Genomic DNA, 16,040 nt, shown 5'->3' on the forward strand with positions numbered 1-16,040 from the left:
GGCTTATTTCAGGCCTGCAATTTCTTCTGCTGGCTTAACAAGATGTCGAGTCGTCTGGTCCCAATCCCTTGATCAGAAGGTAAGGAGAGCTTTAGCAGAGGGAAATATTCAAACATTGCGATCGGACCTTATAATAGTCAACCCTTCTCGAAACCCACTGGAATTATATAACAACTTAGTGCAAAAGTTACAATTGTTCTTGGCACAAGATCCTGACCTCTCAGTTAAGAGGCCTGTCCTTGCATCAAAGCCATGGTTCGATAAGGATTGTGTGGAAGCAAAGAAAGCCCCTACCTCAGCATATAAAATATACAAAACTGAGACTGGAGTCAGGAATTTAATGGCACTTAAACATCTTCTTATTCTCAAAAAACAATACAAGTGACTAGTGGCAGACAAGAAGAGGCAAGACATCAGGTCCACCTGGGAAAGGCTTACAGAGGCAGTAAAGAGTAAGAACTCTTCCTTATTTTGGCATGTAATAGCTTCCCAAACTACTAGAACATATACTCCAACAGATTTTCATATATCACATGCTGTTTGGGAGTTTCACTTTCGGAGTCTGTATGAAGACGCCCCCAGTGAGGAAAAACTGTACAACTTGAAGGATGTACCCAAATGGCAGCCAGTCTCAATGTCTGAAATTAAATCTCTTATTGATCAACTTAAGATACGGAAGGCCCCTGGTTGCTGACTTCATCCCGGCAGAACTACTGAAGAATAATAGGGAGTGGTGGACCTCAGTCCTGGCATCACTATTTACCTATATCGACTCCACAGGAAATATTCCAGTGGACTGGGGCTTAGCGATTGTGGTCCCAATTTTTAAGAAGGGAAATAGAGATGACCCTGCAAATTATAGACCAATAAGTTTGCTAAACTTAATTAGCAAACTTTATGCTAAACACCTGCAAGACAAACTTAAGGACTGGTTGAACTCCAACAATTTGATTGCTGAAGAACAAGCAGGCTTTAGAGAGGGGAGAGGCACAATTGACCGATGCTTGGTACTCCAGCACTTGATTGAAAAATATGTGTCCAGCAGAGTGGCTTCACTATATGCTGCCTTTATAGACTTAAAGGCAGCCTTTGATTCTGTCACCAGATTCAAGCTATGGGAGAAGCTAGAAGCTGCCTCTATTGATCGTAGGCTTCTCTATTTATTACGTGTCTTACATTCTAACATGACCCTCAAGGTCAGGTGTAATATGCAAGGGGCTCTCACAGAATCGATACAAGTTAAAAAGGGGGTTAAACAGGGGTGCACTTTGGCTCCCTTGCTCTTTAATTTCTACATTAATGATATGACTAAATGGATAAATAATCCAAACCATCACCCCCCTAAAATATCGCAGTATTGCCCTATTGCTTTATGCTGATGACGCTGTAATCCTTTCCAGGACATCAGTGGGCCTAAAAAGAGCCCTGCGAGTCTTCTTCCAGTACTGTAATAAAGATAAACTGGAAATCAATTTGCAGAAAACCAAGGTTATGGCATTTGCCAAAAGACCAAGAACACAACGTTGGTACCTCAATGGACACAGTATAGAACAGGTGACTACTTTTAAATATCTGGGTGTGGTCATACATGCCACTGGCTCAAGGACTGCGCATTGCGAATATGCAGCTGCGGTTGCACAGAGGTCAGCTAACGCCATCCTCAAACTGTTACATTTAAAAGGAGGACATTACGTCCCCGCTGCAATTAAACTTTTCCAGGCGAAATCGCTTGCTCAGATGCTGTACGGGACACACCTTGGGCCCTCCTCCTCCTCCTTCTTACCCCTGGGGAGAGTCCAGTCCAAATTTTTAAGAGCAATCCTACTGAAGGGCATTATTTTGATACACAATTTTATATTCTATATATACACAATTTTATATTTTATATATATATATATATGCTTCACATAATGTATAACCATACCTGTAACAGTGCACTCTATTTTATTTCTAAAGGGTTAACCTGCTTTTGTTTTGTAAAGAGCACTGGTTTCTTCCCCCCCACCCCCATCTCTTTGCTGAATGCCCGATTGTCTTCGAGTAAGCAATTAGCCGAGTACAAGCTGTTTGTTGTACCAAGCTTTTTGCAACAGTTGTGAGGCCCTACATTCTAGAGAAAGATAAGAAGAATCTGGTATGCCATTCCCTTGGTAACCAGAAGAAAAAGTTACATTTAAGTTTACCTTCGTAAGAACCACCTTTCACTTGCTCAGACCGTCCCAAAAATCCCTTGTATGGGTATGAGGGGATGTACTATCTGATTACAGATTTAAATGTCTATAAATCCTCCGGTGTTTGTTTTGTGAGGTGTGATTCCATCAACATCTCTTGTTAATGTGTTGATTGGGGTCACCCAGCTGTGTCTTGATCAAAATACATCTGCTATTCATCAGAAGTCTCACCTCAAGTCTTCTTATTGGCATTTTATTGAAACTTGGGAAATAAAAGTGCCATACACTACAATTGCCTCGCTGTGTGTCAAATGCCTGCTTGCGCTTGGAGACTGGCCTTTTAAAGGTTGAATCAAGAATTTGTTTGTCATCTTTAAATCTATGGTTAAAACTTAACCTTCTCCCTCAAGGCCTTGCTCCATGAATTCTTCAAGATAAATTTGTTTCTTCATCTGTCAAGTGTAATTTTGCAAGGCTAGGCGTCTCCCCACCTTCGTTACTTCATCTGGGCTTTGACAAGGCAAAACTGAACCTGAGACAAAGGGTGGAAGACATGGAGAGGCAAGCCGATCTAGAAAAGTTCCATCATTTATGGCCCCAGAATCCACTAGATATACTGTAGCCGCCGCCAGATATCTCAGGGAGCTAGAGGTAGTGAACTACCAGAGGCCTTTTCACTCACCCGATGCCATGTACCCCCTTCAGCTGTGCTGGACAGTAAATATAAGGGAGTCCCACTGGTTAAAAGGCTGTGTCCATGTGGTTCTGGGGAAGTGGAAACCACTGGGCATGTCCTCTTACGGTGTCCATTTTATAGAGAAATACGGACAAAATTTATTTCTCCAATGATCAGCAGATATCCTGGCAGACCGGATGCTGAATATCTTCAAATTCTCCTCAAAGATGAGTAGAGTAATGTTACAGTGCAGGTGGCAAGATTTTGTGCAGCAGCTCTTAAGAGCCGACGTATTATTGTGAACAATTGATATAAGCATTCTGTGTTTCTATATTTATGTATTCAAAAACTGATATTAACTCTTAATTTTAATGGTTTATAATGTGTAATTTTAGGACAATTGAAGCCAGGTGTACAAATTATTGTAAATGACTTTTAATTATAATCGACAAGTACCTTGACTAGTATACTTCGGTTATATAATCCCTTATTTGGATTGGACATATTTCATGTCTTTCCCTTCTTTTTAATATTGTACTGGTCTAATTGACTGTAATAAAGTTTAAAAAAAAACAGGAAGATCATGATTATTTTTTTTTATGAATTTCACTCTGACTACTCCTCTGCCACAAGTTATTAACCCTCCAAACCACTGTACATACCCTAGATCTAATGCACCTATAGAGAGAGAAGGCTAGAGAAAGGAGCAGGGCTTTGATCACAGCTGCCATATTTACTTTTTGACCATCCTGGGATTAGTGTTTACAGGAAAGAGAACCAGAGAATCACAGGGCTATAGGCTAGACTGGAAAGTAAACACACACACACACAGCTTGGACAAGGCAATGGCAAAAGTGTACCTTTAAAATAACTTTTCATTGCTTATCCCATTGTTTTTGTATCTGATGTATACTAATTATATATTTTGTGGTTAAGGCTGAATTGAATATTTCTCTGAAGTTTGCAGAAAGGTTTCATGCTACTGTTATGTGATAAAAGTCAAAGTAAATCACAGCAATTAAATACACATTTCTAGCCATTTTCTCAGGAGAGATTGGAGGAGGACTAGGGTTTTTCCCCAACCATTCTCAAAATTATAGGTTCTGTTTTATCATTCCTGGAAAATGCATACAAGGCCTAACAGAAACTCTTGAGATTCTTATAAATAGTCTAATGATACGCACATGTTTAAAAGATTAATTACTGAAGTATTTGTGCAGAGCTGTCAGGTGAAGCCTTCCCATTCTGACCCTCACATTTCAGGAGCTCTTATCTCTAATTCATTCCCTTACAGTCTTTAGATGCATTTTTTTCTTACGTCCCTATTCTCCTTATTGTTCTTATTCTAATTCTGATAAATGGGAAAATATACTTTTTGAGAGACTGAGAGACAAACTATGTATGTATGTGCTGTCAGCTTAGATTGCTTTAGACAATGGACTTTCTCTTTGCCACACTGACTGAACAAACAGAACCTTTATTACTTGTAAAACCAGGTCAGCACAGCAGTGTTTTATTGATTTAATTTAACAATGATGGGAAAATCTTTATCCCACTTTTATCCTTCAAAGCGGGTAATCAATTTCTTTTTCTGAGTCAGTTTTTTTTTACTCCTGGTGACTACTGGACTACTCCCTGCAGTTCCTTGGCAAGGTTTTTCAGAAGTGATTTGCCACTGCATTCTTCCTAGTGCTGAGGGAGAGTGACTGGCATAAGGTCACCCATCGGGCTTCATGCCTAAGGTGGAAGTAAAACTCACAGTCTCAGTAGAAATACAGCCAAACCCCCATATGTGCCCACTGAGCCTGAAATCTGGAAACTAAAGAGAGACATGGGACTATAAAAATGGTAATACTTTTATCCTGGAAGTATTCTGTTGCTGTGAAAAAAGTCTTGGAAAGCCATACATGTAAAGGAGAAAGAAAATGGAACCAGTCACTTTAATGCTGTGGGGACAGAAACAGAAGAAGAATCTGCCTCTGGATGGGAATTGTCAGAAATAGGATGGGGGTGATAACAACATTGCCCCTTGTGTTTCTATTCTGTATTCTAGGCAAGACAGATGCCATCCATTGTAGCATACCAGATGACCCCCTTCCTATACCCCATCAATTTGCTCAGCCAGGAAATGTTATCATTGGGGCAATTGTCAGTCAAGCCTTCTTCTTTCACAACAGCCCTTCCTTCACAGAAGAGCCCTCTCGGATGGTGATTAATGAAGTGGTGTAAGGAATTCTATATAAATATCTGTGTGTGTGTGTATTTAGACCACTGAGTATGAAATAATTATGGGAAAATTAAGCAACAGGATTATAAAGTGATAAGTCTTTGAAAATGTTCATAACCCCAAAGTTGTTAGGAATTTTCTGTTAGATAGTTGGCTCTCTCTTTTAAGTATGGCCACTGAGCAGAAAACTCCATCTGGCTTCGCACACTTCAGTAAACTCTTATGTGATTCCTCTGAGGTTCACTTAGATGTTTTTTCAATGCAGGCTTTGTGATTTATAAACTGCGATTAATCATTTAGGATAATTTGTAAATTTGCCAACTGTAGCAGCAAAACATGTCTTACCACAACGTCTAGAATAGGTCACTGTTAAATGCAGTATTTGCTATGTATTACAATCTTCTGATTTGCTTCATTTTATTGCATATAAATACTTCAAGATTCAAATATTCAAGGTGTATATTTTCAAAAGAAATAATAAGGCTTTATAATATATAAGAAGAGAAAACTTGGGAAATGGATTCATGGCAAACTTAACAACCCTTAAAAGTTTCATAAGAATTTAAAATGTGTTTTCATTAATTAATTGATTTGTCAGTTTTGGGTTGTATCCTGTTTCTTTTCAAAGATAGTTATTCCAGGAAATGAAGCAAACCAACCATGCTTTCTCATGGACTGACCCAAACTATTTGCCAACTTAGGCAAAGCCAAAGTGTTGCTTTCTCCTAATTACTTGAGACATCCAGCATAGGAGTATAGAGGATAGCAATGTACTGTTCATATCATTTCATTGTTGGAAGTTTTGTTGCAGTTCTGTGTCAAAGGTATATCAGCAAATCCTTGCTTTGGTGTTTGCTGTAAAAGAGATCAGCAAGAACCTCGAACTCTTACCGAACATCACTTTGGGTTTCCACATTGTGAATAACTACTTCACTGCAAGGATAACCTATAAGGCCACCGTGAGCCTGCTTTGTACACATCATAGGTTTGTCCCCAACTTCACCTGTGATCCAAAGAAAAAAATTATTGCTGCCATAGGAGGACGTTTGACAGAAGCTTCATCCATTATGGCCACTATTCTTGCCAACTATAAGATTCCACAGGTAGGCCCTTGAGATGGCTTCCTAGAAATCCCAAATGGTTTATATTATTTAATTCCTTAAAATGACTTGAGGCTGTTTTCGGAGTAAAAGTTTCACAAGATAAGGAGAATGCTGTATAGTACATGCAATAAATATAAATATGAATCAACTATATGATAATTAATTATTTAAAACCTGAGGATTCTTTGCAGTCCCCTCAAAGGTGATGAAGGATGGCAAATGCCTGTTTGTTCCAGAAAGGTTGGACCACAGAAAAAAAGACACTGTCTCTTTCCTTCTAATCCATCAGCTCTCAGGTGGTGAGACTTGATCTTGGAATCTATCAGAATGAGATGTAGAGTCTACCTTCCTTCAAGCTCTCAGACCAGAGAGATACATGTGTTCCATAATGTCATTCCCTGTGTGTGGGAGTTTATATGACTTCTATTTCCCTCTCTGGTGGTGGTGGTGGGGTTGTATTTTGCTATTTTTACACAAAGTATAAGTTCAAAGATGATCTCGAAGTGCTGACATTTAGTTTTGTTTCATTTAAACACTGCACTGTCTTTGTAGCTGATATAAGTTATGTGCACTACCTAATTCTCAGCAATGTTAAGTAGCCTTATTCTGCATCAGATTTATTTGTTTATTTAAATGTATTATAGCCACACAACTCTCATGGAGTCTGAACTAAAACTAAAACTAAAAAAAAAAAATCCATAAAAAGAGATAAAAATTTAGTTTTAATTTAAAGATGAACTATAGTTATAATTCTCTCTTAATCCTTCTGATAATGTGCTGTATATTTTTTTTAAGCTCACTTATGGAACATTTACACCAGTGTATGGTAGCAAAAATATATTTCCACTCTTATACCAGATGGTCCCAAATGAAGTCTATCAATACACTGGAGTGATCCGATTACTTCAGCATTTTGGATGGACATGGATTGGGCTGTTGGCTGTGGATGATGATTATGGGGATATGTTTTTGAGGAAAATTATACCATTGCTTTCCCAAAACAACATTTGTTATGCTTTCATACTTAGAACACCACAGAGGACATATTTGGATGAATATATACACTTGATTTCAGTGGAGTTAAGATATGATCAACTTTTCATGGATCAAAAAGTAAGGGTATGCTTTGTATATGGAGCTAAACCATCTATGCAAAATCTGAGAGTGATAATCTTACTAGCGAGTTTTACTTCATTACCAACTCTGGGTAAAGTGTGGATTGTTACGTCCCATTGGAATTTTGAATCGCTGTCCATTCAGAGACTTTGGGATATTCAGAGTTTCCATGGTGCCCTATCATTCACACCTTGCTCAAAAGAACCACCCGGATTCCAAGAATTTCTTTACACTGTGAGGCCATCCTGGACAAAAGAAGATAATTTCCTTCAGAATTTTTGGGAACAGGCATTTGATTGCCCATTACACATTTCCAGTGTAAATGAAGATAACAAAGTATTATGCACTGCGGATGAGAAGTTAGAGAATCTGCCTAGTATATTTTTTGAAATGAACATGAGCGGTCATAGCTACAACATCTACAATGCTGTCCATATTGTGGCACATTCCTTGCATGTTTTATACATGTCCAGACCCAGGAGTAGAAGATTTCTAGAAGCAGAGAGATTGGCATTTCATAATGTAAAACCATGGCAGGTACTTAAAATAACCACAACAATAACCACAGCAACAGTTTGAAGACAATTGGTATATCATAATATAAAATCATGACAGGCACTGTTGTTTTGGCTAAGAGCTGTACTTTCAGATATTAATTTATTTTGGCTTCCAAGAGGAATAGGAAATATGACTGGATATGCACTGATGTTGTAGACATGGGAGATATTAGCATAACAAACCTTATTGATGTGATATTGGGGAGACCTAGAAGGTGAAATGAGTAGAAAGGAGTCTTCCAACCTTCACTTTGACCTAACAGTTACATTGGATTATATCTATATCACTGAAGATTGCTAGCTTTGCCAAATAATTTCAGTCTCAATAACTTGGGTGTCACAAAATTTGGCTGAGGGCTAAATCATAAACTGAAGATTATCCAATCCTGGTTTAGACTAATCTTTTTGAGCCAATTTCCCTTCTGTTCCTAAAAATTCTTGTACCAAATTCTTTGCCCTGACACATTTTATCCACGCTATAGGACATGTATGGCATGGTTTGTACAGGTTGAACTTGAAACATAAAAGGGTGGAGGTTAGCATTTTGCCTATAATGCTGATAAAAAAGTCTTCATTAATAAAGAGGAGACCATGTCATTTGCTTGAAGAAGATGTTTACATTGCCTTGAAGTTACTTGGTGGTCTCTTATTGACTCCTTTTAGCTTCTCCCAGTTTTCCAAATGCTAGAGGACTAGCAGTCCAACTTAGTGTCTTTCATCATTTGCAAAAAACAAAACAAACAAACAAAAAAGCTAAAAAAAAAAACAAGCAAAGGCTGAATTTTCACAGTCCTAGAGAAGTCCGAGCAAAGGTTACAAAACAAAGCATGGAGAATTATAACGGCTGTTTCTTTTCACCCTTAGAATTGAGGGGTAAATTTGCTTTGTGAGGAAGCTTTGAGGCGATCCCTGCTTAAACCTTTGTTGAAGGATATCTGCTTTTTAAAGATTTGCACAGCATAATGCCTACATTCACTGTTTTGAAAGAAAGTGTTAACATACAATGCTAAGGTACAAGGAAACCTCCACTCTAAGCTGGTAGGGATAATGTCCTTCCAAAACATACTAATTTATCCAATGGGAATAAGCTGAAAAGGGGAGGTGTAATTTTGGAACATGCAGCCATTTTGTCTATGACACCTCAAAATCCCAGCTGTACTTTTCAAAGCAGTGTGTTGGTGTTTGAAGTAGTTTTTTCACTGGGTGTGATTTCAAAACGTTACTATCCCTTTCTTGCATGTTCTTTTTTTTACCTAGCTTCATCATTTCTTAAAAAACATTTTATTCAACAACAGTATGGGAGATGCTTTTAGTTTTGATGAAAACAGAGAACTGATTATAGATTTTGATATTATCAACTGGGTCTCTTTCCCAAATAATTCCTTTGCTCGGGTCAAGGTTGGAACGTTGGAACCTCGGGCTCCAGCAGGCAGAGAATTAGCTCTTAATGACAATCAAATTGTATGGCACAGAAGCTTTAACCAGGTGAGAAGAAGGTGCAGAGTCTAAACTAAAGAAGAAACTGCAGAGTCTAAACTAATACAAGGCCAAAGTGTCCTTTGAAGCAATTCTCAAATACTTGACAGTAATTGAAAAAGACTATGTTGTGATCTTTAAATGTTCTTGAACCCTCCATATGATATTTTATACAGTATAAAATAATAAATGTATATGCTGCATTAATAAGACCTTATCCAGGGCAGATTAAAAGATTTGTATTGTCAATGGTATCTGAAATATACAGATTGCCAATGTAGCTAGTGCCAAATTGATTTTATCTGTTGAAATATTTCATCCTCAACAGAATATGGGCAGCCAGGTTTTTAATCATCTTTCAAACCATCTTTAGAAACAACATTATAAAAGAAAAATCAGTTATGGCCAATCAAAATAAAGTCAGATTGTGTAAATACATGAGCTTCTCCCATTCTTAATGTCTAGGTAGTAAAATTTTAACAGCCCTTAAAGCTGCCCATTTTCAGGGGCGTGAGAAATGTATACAGGATTAGTTTGATAATATTACTCAATCCATCCCAATTCCCTCCCCTCAACAATATATGGCATTTTATTTCCTGTTTCTTTCATATGGGTTTCTGTTCAGGTGCTGCCTCTCTCTGTGTGCAATGACCACTGCTATCCAGGCTACAGCAGAAAGAAGAAAGAAGGAGAGAAATTTTGCTGCTATGATTGCGTGCCTTGCACAGAAGGGCTGATTTCTGACAAAATAGGTAGGAGAAAGAAATGGCTTTTGCTAACTGACCAGAAAAAAACCCAGCCCAGTGCCCTTATTTATTTAAGTACAACAAGTTGAACAATAACGAAAATAAAACAATAGAAAGAAAAGAAAAGAAAAGAGAGAGAGAGAGAGAGAGAGAGAGAGAGAGAGAGAGAGAGAGAGAGAGAATGGAAATATCTACCAATCTCTCTCTCTCTCTCTTTGTCATCTCATGCATTTATATACTGTATGTAAATAAAGTTATAAATATAAGTTTCAATAAACAATATCCACATTTGACCATATTTTACTGTAACCCTCCATACATGAAGGATTTTTAAAGTAATTCATCCATAGACCGAGGTAATCTGGACCACATATTTACACTTCCAATGTTGAAAGACTAGTTTCTAGGCAATAGGAAAGGCATGGAGAATCTATTTCCACCGTCTGGGTGTCAATTTCCATGTAACAGTTCAAAAGAATACTGACATCTGAAAATATTAAACCTTGTCTTAGTATCAGTTTAGTATATACGGCATCCCAAAGCCTTGTCTTTTAATTTTGATAATTCTTATTGCATTGCTAACAACCTGATAATTTACTAATTCTTTTTTGATCCAAATACATTGATGATCAGTAATAATAGTCTGATATCTATTCAAATTTTGGACAGAGATGTTAAGGTTATTTTTATTGTTCAGATGCAATGGGGATTCCTTCTTCCATTCATTATTTAAAAACTGCATATCAAAATGATTTATCAAATTGTGGGCTTTTAATATCGAAAATAGAATTTTTGTCTTTAATGATCACTTCTAATATTTTAGGTCTCTGAAGTTTAAAATGCTACTGTTTCAAATTGAAATGGCTGATGAGGAGATGTTCCATCACCTCATTTCACACCTAAACAAACAGGACACAAAGCACTAATATGAATCGTATTGTTACTAAGATTTAATATCAGTTTGGCCCAAGGATGACACCTTTTTGGTTAGGGCTGACTTTCCCCTTCCTGACATCCTAGTTAAGCTGCTTTTGAATTCATACTAAACTTTAAGGTAATAAGCCACACATTTATAAATAATAACCTGTGTAGCAATGGGGGCGTGTTGGTGACAAATTGTAAGAAAAATTGAATAGATGGGTAAGAGGATCAGAGACTTTCTTTTCTTATTTTCAGTCAGCACCCTTTCCTCTCCCCACCCCCACCCACCAGATATATAAATTTCTACAGAAATGGGCTAGAGTCTTATCCAGGCATTAGGTTTTATCACTGCTTATTTTCCTTGGGGGGGGGGGGAGATGCTACTGATTGTAATATGAACACATAGCAAATTTTTAAAAACACATACTTCAGATTTCCTTTTTTAAGAACGTTATTATATTATATTATATTACAAAATGCAGTTAAAAACAAAACATAGATTACAGTAAAGGTAGAAAATAGAACTAAAAGAAAAAAGACAAAAACTAAAACAGTGAAGATAGAAAGATAGAACGAAAAGTGACTTCTGACTATCTCCCATACAGATATAAATACAAATTAAGAAAAAGTTAATCACTTATCATTAATTAATCAAAATTAACATTATTTCTATCAACACAAACCCCTAATTATTAAAACCCGCAATCAAAGCTTTCATTTTTTTCTCCCACAAGCACGTAATCTAAAAAGGATTGCCATAAGCAGACAAATTTGGAAATGGTATTATCTCTTATTAATGCTGTTAATTTCACCATTTGAGCCAGGTCCATTAATGTAATAATCCATTCTTCCACTGTGAGTGTTGGTAGGTCCTTCCATCTTTCTTGACTTATTCATCTTCCAGGTTCATCTATAACACCGTCTTATACATTTTAACATATTCATCATTATATACAAAGTAAATTATTTCATTAGGAAATCTATAATTCTTTTCATCCAACTTAAGACATTCAAACAGTTGCATATAGGTAAACCAATAACACATAAAACCTTCTAATTCTAGCTATTCTTTTATTTTAAAACTTAGTTCATCCTATCCCTTCTAATTTTTCCTAAAAAAGGGGAATTTTATTCTTTTTCAAAACATCTGTCAAGACAACATAATCCTTTCCCTTCCTTAAAATCCTTACTGATTTCTTTAAGCACAATTATATCCACATTTACAGTGTTAAATTTAAAGTCAAAGTGTACTTGGAAAACCAACACATCTCTTGGCTTACCATATACAATTGCACATTTAGAATTTATACAAAAAAAATTCTCTATTTCATCCATCATATTTATTAAGTTTTCTTCTTTAATCTCAGAAATTTCCCTGGACCTTAAGCAAAGTTCTTTATCCCTCAGTTCCAGTAATGCAGCTTTGTCCAGCTCTAGATGCCTTTCACTTTCCAATGAATCAACCCTGTCATTAACTTTTCTGTTTTCTTCTTCCAGTTCCTTTTCAATTTTGTCCAATTTTTGCTCAAGCCTTTTGTCAAGTTCAGCAAACCTTAAGTCAAATATTTGATTAGCACTTTGGATAATGGTTTGTGTGATTTTTAGAGTATATTCTTCAAACATACCTTTCATCCAGTCAAGTACACCAAACCCACACCTTATATGCTTTCTAGTGGCCATTATTTCTATTTCTTCTTCTTTCCCCCCTTACTTAAATATTAAAAAAAACAAAAAGAAAACTGTTTCTTCCTTTCGATGATTTCCAATTTAATTCTTTCACTCCCTCTTGTGGCCAAAGGTAATATTTCCCAAATCCAAATGTAGCTAAACAGCCACAACAAACAGCAAGATTCGGGGGGGTGGGGGGGTGGGAATCAGCAACTAATCACAGCTTAGAAAAATCAGCAGACCAAAACTTTCTTTATATAAACACTTATATAAAGATCTTCATTTTTAATGGCAAAAGTAAAATATAAATAAAAATAGTCTCCTAAAAATGTAGAAAATGTCTTACAAAACATTAAAGGTTCCAGATTGCATGCTCATATTTCAATCCTTCAAATCCAATAAAACAGACTTTAGAAGTCCCAAAAAATAATGAAAAGCCAACCAAGAGAACAGATATTTCTGTAATGGAGATAGCCTCTTTAAATTCTTTAAATAACATACAGTAAAAGTGATTTTTACAGGTGGGGTGGTTGGAAGTAATGTCTCTTTGAAGAGGCTTTAAACTCAGCATCGATGAGCTGCTCCACCTGCTTCGCAGCCGATTACTCACCATTTGTTTGTGATCTACATTCGATCGATAAGCTATAGCTTTCTGGAAGACTGGAGTTGCAATTCAATGGCTTCCCCTTGCCTGGAGATTGCTTTGTGTCTCAGAAAAAATTCTTGAGACACCAAATTAACCGCCTTTAACATTCCATCTCAGCAGAGCTTCAGCTGGAAGAAACTTCCACCATATTTCCTCCAGCAGAAGCCCATATTTACTATGCATATCAATTTGAAAAGTTTCACAAACTGCTGCCTTTTCTCGGTAGCCAAAAAGAAGTACCTCAATGCCTTTGAAATGTATGGGGAACATACAGATATCTACATAATTGTAGTCTTATTACATTAATAAATAAATGATCTCAGGTGTCAATGTAATATATGAGATTGCTAGATATTTGTGCATTTAAAAAGTAAGTATTTGTACCCTATTTTTACTAAATATCCAACATGGACCAAAATTGCTCTGATACCATATATATTGATAGAATTCTTGATATATTTAAAGAGTTTTCTTTTTCCAGATAAGGATGCCTGCATGAAATGTCCAGAAGATCAGTATCCCAACAGGGTCCACAATCAATGTATTCCCAAAGAATTGACCTATCTTTCTTATGAAGAAACTTTGGGAATCCTCTTTATTATACTGGCAATTTTTTTTCTCTTTGATTACAATTTTTGTCCTTGGAATCTTTTGGATGCATCGAGAGACTCCAATTGTCAAAGCCAACAACCGGAGCCTCACTTATATCCTCCTCCTCTCCCTTCTCCTCTGCTTCCTCTGCTCCTTCCTCTTCATTGGAAGGCCTGAAAAGGTGACTTGTCTTCTCCGGCAAATTACTTTTGGCATTATCTTCTCAGTGGCCCTTTCGTCTGTATTGGCAAAAACCATGACTGTGATTCTGGCGTTCATGGCAACTAAACCAGGCTCTGGAATGAGAAAATGGGTAGGGAAGGGATTGGCCAATTCTATTGTCCTTTTGGGTTCCTTCATCCAGGTGGGAATTTGCATAGTGTGGCTGAGTACCTCTCCTTCTTTCCCAGATACAGACTTGCACTCGCTGAAGGGGGAAATCATAATGGAATGCAATGAGGGCTCAGTGATCATGTTTTACTGTGTCCTGGGTTACATGGGTTTCCTGGCTACTGTCAGCTTTAATGTGGCTTTCCAAGCCAGGAAGTTGCCCAACAGTTTCAATGAGGCCAAATTCATCACATTCAGCATGGTGGTCTTTTGCAGCGTTTGGCTGTCCTTTGTTCCAACCTACCTGAGCACCAAAGGAAAATCCATGGTAGCCATGGAGATCTTCTCCATCTTGTCCTCCAGTGCTGGCCTACTGGGATGCATATTTTCCCCCAAATGCTATATCATTTTATTGAGGCCTGAAATGAACAAGAAAGAACATTTAATAAGGAAAGAAAAGTAACTTTATTTTTTGTGTTTTGTTGTAATGCATAATTCATTAACATGTTTAGGTCACTCCACTTCCTAAAATTTCTTAGAGTTACTTCTATATGACAATATTCCACTCCTAATTGATTTCCTTTAAGGAATCTGGGGAAAATCTGTGGCCATACACCAAACAGATTTGGGATAGAAATGAAAAGGAATTTTTAGAAAGGGATATTGTTCAACATAATTCCCTACCCTGAAAGAAGTATCATATATAAACATGGAATCTCCTTAGGGTCCATCTGCTCATGAATATTAAAGCAAACTTTTGATTTTTTGGCAATTTGAATTTTTTATTATTTTCATTTTGATGAATTTTAATTGTGAAAGTGATTTATTATATGTGTTATATATTGAATGCATCTCAGTGGGAAATATAGTAGTGAAAAGTTTGGATTGATGAAGAATTGTTGCCTTCTCCCTCGTTTTATTGGGGTCAGTACAATAAAAGCAGATTTAGATACAGTTCTGTATAATTTGGGTTCTATAAATCAGGCATTATGACTTCATAAGCCAACTGTAGTTTACTCAGTTAACCAGTGTCTCTCAACCTTGGCAATTTTAAGATGTGTGGACTTCAACACCCAGGATTCCCCAGCCAGCATGAACAACATTTAAGCAAATCATGTCTTAGCATGCTATGTGAATGCCATCTCATACTGATCCTTTTATCCAAGGTGGCCTCTGAAATACATTCACACAATGCAGTTGATTGAAAGTACTCAGACCAACTGTTTACCCTTTTCAGTTTATTTTATAGCTGCCAACAGAACAATCCATGTTCACAAAGTCCCCAAGTTCTCGTCATCTTGATCAACACTTTATGTTTCATTTTTCTAATAGAGGGGGTAGTTTGTTTGTTTTTTAAGTCTCTCCTTTTTTTTCTTTCCTTAATGGATTGTTTTCATGTTCCATTAAAAAGAATTCATTAGAGAAAAATCCTCTTGTGCAAAGGGAAATCAATGAGATGTCCTCTTTAATGGAAAAATGAAATTTATCACTTTAAAAGTATCAAAGAAGCTGGAGCTAATGGCGATGAAAAAGCTTTTACAGTAAGCTTTGTCACTCAGAGGACAAGAAGGCTTCTGGTTAAGATGGTGGAGAAAGAGGGAGCCATTGTTGGTCTATCCTCTTGATTGTTTGTTTGTTTGCTGTGGTATGGTGGTGAGGATGCTGCTGGGGCACTTGCCTGGTTCCGCTTGGGCTGGAGAAAGGAGGCAGAGGTCAAACAGTTGGGAATCGAGTGGAGTGCAGCAGAACAGAGGATGGCCCACCTATTCTTTGCTCCATTTGCAGATTTATGTATTTTTACAGCATTTTGCT

The 16,040-nt window shown here is 37.0% G+C and overlaps 1 pseudogene; it reads left to right on the forward strand.

The window, feature by feature from the left end:
- The first annotated feature begins 608 nt into the window (after positions 1-608).
- Positions 609-14,691, forward strand: LOC148215492 (vomeronasal type-2 receptor 116-like; annotated as a pseudogene).
- Positions 14,692-16,040: the final 1,349 nt, after the last annotated feature.

The sequence above is a fragment of the Python bivittatus genome, unplaced genomic scaffold (assembly GCF_059951505.1).
Source record: "Python bivittatus isolate LINGU-HERP-01145 unplaced genomic scaffold, Pbiv_v1 ctg000470_np1212, whole genome shotgun sequence".
NCBI lineage: Eukaryota > Metazoa > Chordata > Lepidosauria > Squamata > Pythonidae > Python > Python bivittatus.